The sequence below is a fragment of the Cryptomeria japonica genome, chromosome 2, assembly GCF_030272615.1.
Source record: "Cryptomeria japonica chromosome 2, Sugi_1.0, whole genome shotgun sequence".
NCBI classification, from domain to species: Eukaryota; Viridiplantae; Streptophyta; class Pinopsida; order Cupressales; family Cupressaceae; genus Cryptomeria; species Cryptomeria japonica.
Window position 1 is genome coordinate 627,143,527 of NC_081406.1, and position 7,951 is coordinate 627,151,477.

Below are 7,951 nucleotides of genomic sequence, written 5' to 3' on the forward strand. Positions count from 1 at the left end.
CTTCCTGAACAACAATGAAAATTTTATCTTGGAATGTTAGGGGACTCAATGCCCCTAACAAGCAGAGGGTGATCAAAAGACAGATTCTTTTGGTCAATGCAAGATATAATCCTACTACAAGAAACTAAACTGGAAGAGAAGCTAGCGGTTGCCTTTGGGAATGGGATAAGCTCCTCGTTTCAAGCTTCTTTGGAAACTACAGTAGCATCAAAGGGCTTCTCGAGAGGACTAATGATAATTTGGAAGTCTTCTCAAATTAAAGCTGAAGGTATTGCATCTAATAAGGACTAGATGCTTGTTAAAATCACTCACCTACAATCGAATACTTCTTTCTTCATAATCAATGTATACGGCCCAATGGCCCCTTCCAAAAAGAGACTAACTTGGTCTTCTTTAGATGGAGTATTGACCATCTTATCTGAGGAACAAGTCTTTATTGGGGGTGACTTTAACGCTATCAGGATTGCGTCAGATAAGAGGGGGGGTATCACTCGCTTAGGGAGTGCTCAACAGGATTTTAATAGTTGGATTGAGAGGAATGGCCTCTTGGAAATTGATTCAGGAGATACCTACACATGGACTAACAGGAGAAAAGGCTTTAGCAATATAACAGAAAAAATAGACAGATTCTTCTGGCAAGGGGATCTTACTATCTTTCCGTTCACCCCACTCTGCAGCGTTCTCTCTTGCCTAGGCTCGGACCACTATCCCATTCTACTCACTTTACAAGGCACCCAGGGATCAACCAGGACCCCCTTTAGATTTGAAAATATGTGGATGAAAGAGCCAAATTTTCTTACAATGATAGAAAAATGGTGGAAGGAAGAGTCCTTTGAGGGCTCAAAACTCTTCTGTTTCATTGCAAAGCTAAAATTAGTCAAGCAAAAATTGCTTCAATGGAATTCCCAGCACTTCAAAAACATCTTCTCATCAAAAAGACTCATAGAAGAGCAATTAGAAGCCCTAAATGATAGGATTATCAAGGCGGGCATGGATCAAGAATCTTTTCAGAAGGAAAGATCCCTCCTACTGGATTACAAGGATATCCTCTCCAAGGAAGAAATCTTTTGGAAGCAAAAATCAAGGGAGAATTGGCTCAGAATGGGGGACAAAAACACTAAGTTTTTTCACAATGTAACAAAAATCAGAAGAAGCAAGAATTGGATATCTAAACTACAAATCAGAAACAACCAAACCTCAGAGGTGTCGGAGGTTATAAAAGAGGAGATTATCTCCTACTACTCCAATCTCCTGAATAACATTGAAGGATCCCATCTTCAGGATCAAAAGAAGCTGCTGTCCGGGATCCCCAAGATTATATCAGAGAAACAGAATCTAAGTTTAAATGGGAAAATAAAAATGGAAGAAGTTCTTCAAGCTCTAAACCAACTTCCCTCTGGTAAGGCACCAGGGCCGGATGGCTTCCCTGCAGATTTCTATAAGAAATGTTGGCATATCATAGGGCAGGAACTCTCAGAGGTCAGGGAAAATACTCAAGGAGATTAACAATACTTTTATAGCACTCATCCCAAAGAAGGAGAAGGCAGAAAACCTTGGAGAATACAGGCCTATTGCTCTATGCAACACAGTCTATAAAATTCTCTCAAAAATCATGACTAACATTTTGAAGCCTCTCATGAATAGCATCATTTCAAAAGAACAAACAGGGTTTGTACCGGGTCGATCAATTCTTGATGGAGTGATTGTAGCACAAGAAGCAATCCATACCCTTCAAAGCACAAATAGGCCAGGTATGATAATAAAGCTAGACATCACAAAAGCTTATGATAGTGTAGATTGGCGTTTCCTATGTAAATTCTTGCAAGCATTTGGCTTTGATAAGCAATGGATAAATTGGGTATTTGAGTGCATCTCAACGCCCAAGTTTTCAATATTGGTTAATGGAAAGCCAGCGGGTTTCTTCTCTTCCTCAAGGGGCATTAGGCAAGGGGACCCCCTCTCTCCCTTCTTGTACATAATAATGGGGGAGGCTATGGGAAGAGCCATAAAAGCTAGTCATGCCAATCAAAAATTAGAGGGAGTCAAAATAACTAAAGACTTTGTAGCAACCCATCAGCAGTTTGCAGATGATAATCTCATATTGGGGTCAGCAAATGTTAAGGAGGCCAATCACCTAAATCAGATTTTAGAGATGTATGGTAGGGCTTCAGGCCAATTAAGAAACAAGGACAAAACTAAAGTTTTCTTCTTCACAACATCAATTTCACTTCAGACCAGAATTCTTAGAATCTTAAATTGCAAAGAGGGAAGCCTTCCATGCACTTATTTGGGCATCCCAATAGATAGAGGTTTGAGGAACTCCAAACTCTGGGATCCACTAAAAATCAAAGTTGAAAGAAGTGCAAATGCTTGGAAGGGCAAATGGTTGTCTTGGGCGGGTAGATTAGTCATGATTCAAGCAGTGATCTCGGCTTTACCAACTTATCTTTTATCTATTTTATCCTGAACATCTAGTGCCAATACCTACATTATCAAGAAGATGAGGGATTTCTTTTGGCAAAACACTAAAGAGAAGCATAAGATTGTGCTAATAGCCTAGGACAAAATTATTAAGCCCAAACCAATGGGTGGCTTAGGCATCAAGGATTTCAGATTACAAAATATAGCCTTGGGGGCTAAGCTAGTATGGAAATTCATCAAAAACCCAAATGCATCCTGGGTCAGAATGCTAGCAACAAAGTATCTCCCAGATCATAATCATCTTAACATCCTCAGATCAGGGACATTTCCGAAAGGATCAAGAATATGGAATTTAATCATCTCTTGTAAAAACCTCATCTCAAACTTAGTCTCTTGGGATATTCATGATGGTTCAGCAAGCCTATTCTGGGAAGACTCTTGGGGTGGTTATCCACCCCTAGCAAATATAATTCATATCCCTGCAACAGAAAACTAGTTCAAATAGAATTGGGGAGTTAGAGTTAGAGACTATCTGGAAATGGTAGATACACCAAACCCACAAAGCTGGAAGTGGAAATCAATGGAGGGCCTACCGATTCCAAGGGAGGACCTGGAAGAGCTTTTAGGTCACTTACAGGCGAGAAACATCAGCCCTAGAAGAGGGGAAGATTCTCTCATCTGGGAGCCTTCCAAAACAGGACAATATAACTCAAAGGATGGTTACAGAATTTTGGTCAGCCCAGCAGAGCACAACAACCACAACATCCCCCTCAAGATGTTTTGGAGCTCCAAAGTCATTCCGAAAGCGGGCATCTTTGCATGGTTGGCAATCCAAAAAAAAATCCTAACTGCAGATAGGTTCACAAGAATGGGCTATGAAGGACCTTCTAGATGTATACTTTGCAAAGCCCAATCGGAGTCAATGGATCACCTCCTCTTGAATTGCCCCTTTGCCTCCAAATGTTGGAGATGGTCTGTGCAAAATTGGAACTGATCTTAGTCTTGCCGAATGAAATCAAGCCTCTATTCCAGAGCTGGCCTCTACATACAAAGGAGAGCTCGCTGAGCCAAATTATGGAAATTGCTCCATCATGCTTAATTTGGGAAATATGGAAAGAAAGGAACCGCAGGCTATTTGAAGGCAAAGCTAGAAATCAGGAATCAATTCTAAATTCAATAGAATCGGTAATAGTGGATTCAATCAATAGCAGAACAGCCTTCGCTCTGAATCAGTCTAAAGTTTTCTCTTCATGGGATAAGAAAATTAGTCAAAACTGGCAAGGAATCATCATCCCCTCACTTTCCTGCCATAATTCCAATAAAAGGAAAGATGCAATCTAGCCTCCCCCGAAGCCAGATTGGGTGAAACTGAATTTTGATGGGGCTTCCAAAGGCAATCCAGGCCCCTCCAGAATAGGCTATGTTATCAGAGACCAAACAGGAGCAATCATCGGGAAAATGGCAAAACCAATCCCTCCAGACACTAATAACATAGCAGAGTTTACCACTCTACTATTAGGCTTGAAAGACTGCAACAACCATGGTATCAAAAATGTTTCAGTAGAAGGAGATTCGGAGATAGCAATTAATGCTATAAGGAAGAGGATTATCCCCAATTGGAGGCTTTAAGCTTTATTGGAAAGAATTCTAGAAATCCTGAACAGTTTTGAACAATTCGAGGCAAAACATGTTTACAGAGAAGCAAATGTAGAGGCGGATGCATTATCAAAAGTTGCAGCTCAAGGCACCTTTGTTCACTGGTGGTCGCAGGGAGCCTAGCCACCTATTAATTTAGATCGACCAAGCTATCAAGACCAATCAGATAAGGTTCGAGATACTGCCTGCTAGTAGATTGGCGGACTGCAAAAATCAAATTCAAATATCTCTTACCCGCCCTCCTTTTGGCGGCTAATACCAACGGTCACTTTCCTTTTCAAACTAATCACTCAGCTAACCTTGGGACGCAAGGTGGGTCCGGTTAAGCCGAGTAGACAAACCGACAACATTAATATGGGACCTACTAAGGTCCAGCTGGTGAGCGCTGCCGCTTTCCGCTTTGTCCTTTCATGAGCTGTCCGCAGGCTAATCTCTCCCTCCGCACTTGAGTAGATTTGGCTTGATTTGGGCATATATTCTCCGCCACCTTCATGCGAGACTTTATTGCTCTCTTTTCCCCATTATTGCTCGTTGAGTCAAGCGCCCACCTTCCTGTAGAAGAGTCTATTTCTTGCTTCCCTTATTTCTTTCGGCTCCTCGGGTTTCTTCTCTGGTTCTCCTCTTGCATGCCCCTGCTCTTGGTCACCATGTCTTCAGAGCCCCCATTTGGTTTCATTATGAGCGTTTATCCCAGGCCTGTTTCTTGCTTCGGTGTAGACACTCCCATATCACTTGGTGCCTCTACTCGCCAGGTTTCCTTCAGGAAGATTTCGGATTTGAGACTCAAGCGTCTCCTTAACTACTCAGACCCGCCAGTTCTTCTAGCTGTCAAATTGATTTTGGGGAGCGCTCATCTGAGTAGAGATGAATACCCAAGAGACAACACCAGTATCTCGTCCAGATTCGTGGCGTCTTTGCTGGACCAGAAGCTATCCAAGCAATTGATCTGGAACCTTACCAGGGAACTCTTCCCAGTCGAAATTCTTCAAGAACTTCAAGAAGTTCTGAACAAGGCCCTCCATGACTCGGGTGCGCCCAGACCTAGTGACCGAATCCTCTTTAATGCTCACGGAGTACTCATCAACTATTACCCATTCCTACTGGACCTGAAGGATAAAGAATTGAATAGGCACAGAAAGTTTGCTAGTGCAGGACTGAGCTACCTCAAATGGTGTTTTTTAGGTGAAAACTCGGAGGCTGAAGGGAAAGAGGAGATTCTATTCCAATTTGCAAGGCTGAATGGATTCCTGCCTATGATTGCTGCAGAAACAGAACCAAAGCCAGAACAGAGTTGCAGAGGAGACTCGAGCAGAGGTCGCGGGAGCAGGGGCCGTGGTCGGGGCTCTTCAGCAAGCAGAGGCAGTGGCCGTCCTAGGAACCAACTTCAACAACTGGACATTCCCTCCTCAAGCTAGGCTTTCTATGGATACCTCCTTTAGATTACTGGATATGCAGTTATACATGTATATTTTCATTAGGTTTGAATTTTATGTTCAAAAACTCTGTATCTAGGTTGCTGGAAATCGGACATTATTGTTAATAGTATTTTTTGCTTTTCTAGACCATTAAACCTTAGATGGTTCAAAAAAATGGCTAAACCTTAAGCTTAAAGGTTTTCTGGTTTTGGAGGGACCACTGTACTCTCTAAGAGCGGGGGTTTTTTGATTATCTTGGAATTCGGTGACAAACCTATGTATTTACACTAATTCATACAAATATGGCTCTGCCTTTACCGACCAAAAAAAAAAAAGATATTTGGATTGGCAAAACTTCTTACAAGTAGGTTTTGATTGAGTCATTGATATGGTACATAATATTTCAATTTACTGTGATTTTGGCCTCACGTGTTTTTCTAAGCATGATTGAGACTCCTGAATTTTGGGCTTTATCATTTTGCAGGATTCCCTGCATAAGTAATGATTTATTCTTAACTTTAGCCAAAGAAGACTATAACATGTGTCAAGAAATACAACAGAAAGAAATGGTTGAGTTAAAAAGGTAGGCACCCATTTAAAAGAATGAAAGTAGGAATTGCCATTACTGAAATATTCTTGGTCACATACTGTATTTGACAGATTTTTTTCTTGCAATGTCCAATCATAAGATGGCTTGCAGATGTTAAAATTGGTGATCTAAACTTCTCTCGACAAAAGCTTGTAGCAGTTTCTTTTACTGTTGCTGTTACATTCTTTACCCCTGAAATGTCTGCTGCCCGTATGGCGTGGACAAGGAGTGCAACTCTTGTGACCACAATAGATGATTTTTTCGATATATGGGGTTCTGCTGAAGAGCTTACCTGTTTTGTTAAAGCTGTACAAAGGTAATTGTATGCATCACTTTTCAAAGTTTCTTTGCATCAAACATTATAGTGGGATAAAGAGTATTGACCATAATTAACTATAACATAATATAAATGAGCCTTAAGATCACTCAAGTCTTGATTATGATGTTTCACAGATGGGATTCAACAGAAATAAATGGACACTCAGATAGCTTGTAAATTTTGTTCTCTGCACTGTACAATACCCTCAATGGCATTGCACAACATGCCTCTGATTTTCAAGGTCGAGATGCCAGCCTTCATTTGAGGCAAACACTAATAAACTCTTCCTTAAGCTCTAACATTTTTTGGTTGCATGGGCTGCCAACAAACTATCTATTAAATTATCTATGAATACTTGTCTCTCTGCTTATTTTTTCAGTGGTATAAAGCATTGAGCTCAATGAATGAAGAGGCTGAGAGGAGGAGGAATGGATACATACCATCTATGGAGGAATACATGGAAACAGAAGAGATAACATTGTCATTGGAACCTTTTCTTCTTCCTGCACTTTATTTAGTAGGGCCCAAGCTTTCAGAAGAAATAATGCACCATCCTGAGTACCACCAGCTAAATCAAATCCTGAGCAAATGTGGTCGTCTCTTGAATGACATACAGAGCTATAAGGTACTGAATTCCTACCATTACACAATCACAAAACTTTCAAATATTTGAGTAGTTCATTATCCATACATGGATTTGAAAATCCCTGTAACATATTTATATCCAAAGGAACTGAACTCTTGATGATTTTTAGAGGGAGATTGATCATGAAGGAAAGCTGAACAGTGTGACATTGACATTACAAAGAAACCCAACATTGTCTGCTAAGGATGTCATTGGCAATATCAGAAAAACCATCAAGGAAGGCACACAGCAACTGCTGAAAAAGTGTGTACAACATGATGATATCCCTCCTGATTGCAAGCAGCTCTACTGGGATCTGCTCAGAATTCATCAGCTAATTTACCTCAGCAGTGATGGTTTTACATCAGACATTGATATGCTTGATTATATCAATGCAGTCATTTTCAATCTCTGCTGTTAAGTTTAATTACCACGAGTTTGCTAGACTCAATGGAAAAATAAATACTTTCAGCCATAATGTGTTGGCTGAGAATCACTGAAATAGCCAAATAGTCATTTTAAACGTAAAATTGTGTGTATAGCAATGTAAAATTATATGTTTTGTAAATGGTGGTGCTAATATTGGTAAATAAAATAAATGAAAATTATAATAGATTTATTTAGACTTATTAAATGGTGGTTGATATTGGTAAATGAAATAAATATGTTTAATTTTAGTTTTAATGTCCATAGATTGTGAGAGGTCATGTATAATGATTTGTCATTGATTTATATTATTGATAGATGTGAGGTAACTATTCAAAAATAAAAATAATAATTGTTGAAAGTCTTCAATTAATTTCATGTTGTAAAATCATTATAGGTTGAAAGTGCACTTTGAAATTAATCTATATATCAAATTGGTCGTTGGGGTTCTTGATCCAAAATTAGGCTTAACTTATTTAAGGTTATAATTAGGGTTAGTG

The 7,951-nt window shown here is 39.8% G+C and overlaps 1 pseudogene; it reads left to right on the plus strand.

Annotated features, from left to right (window-relative positions):
• LOC131078698 (copalyl diphosphate synthase 1-like) overlaps positions 1-7,597 on the plus strand; it is a 44,108-nt pseudogene extending 36,511 nt beyond the window's left edge.
• Positions 7,598-7,951: the final 354 nt, after the last annotated feature.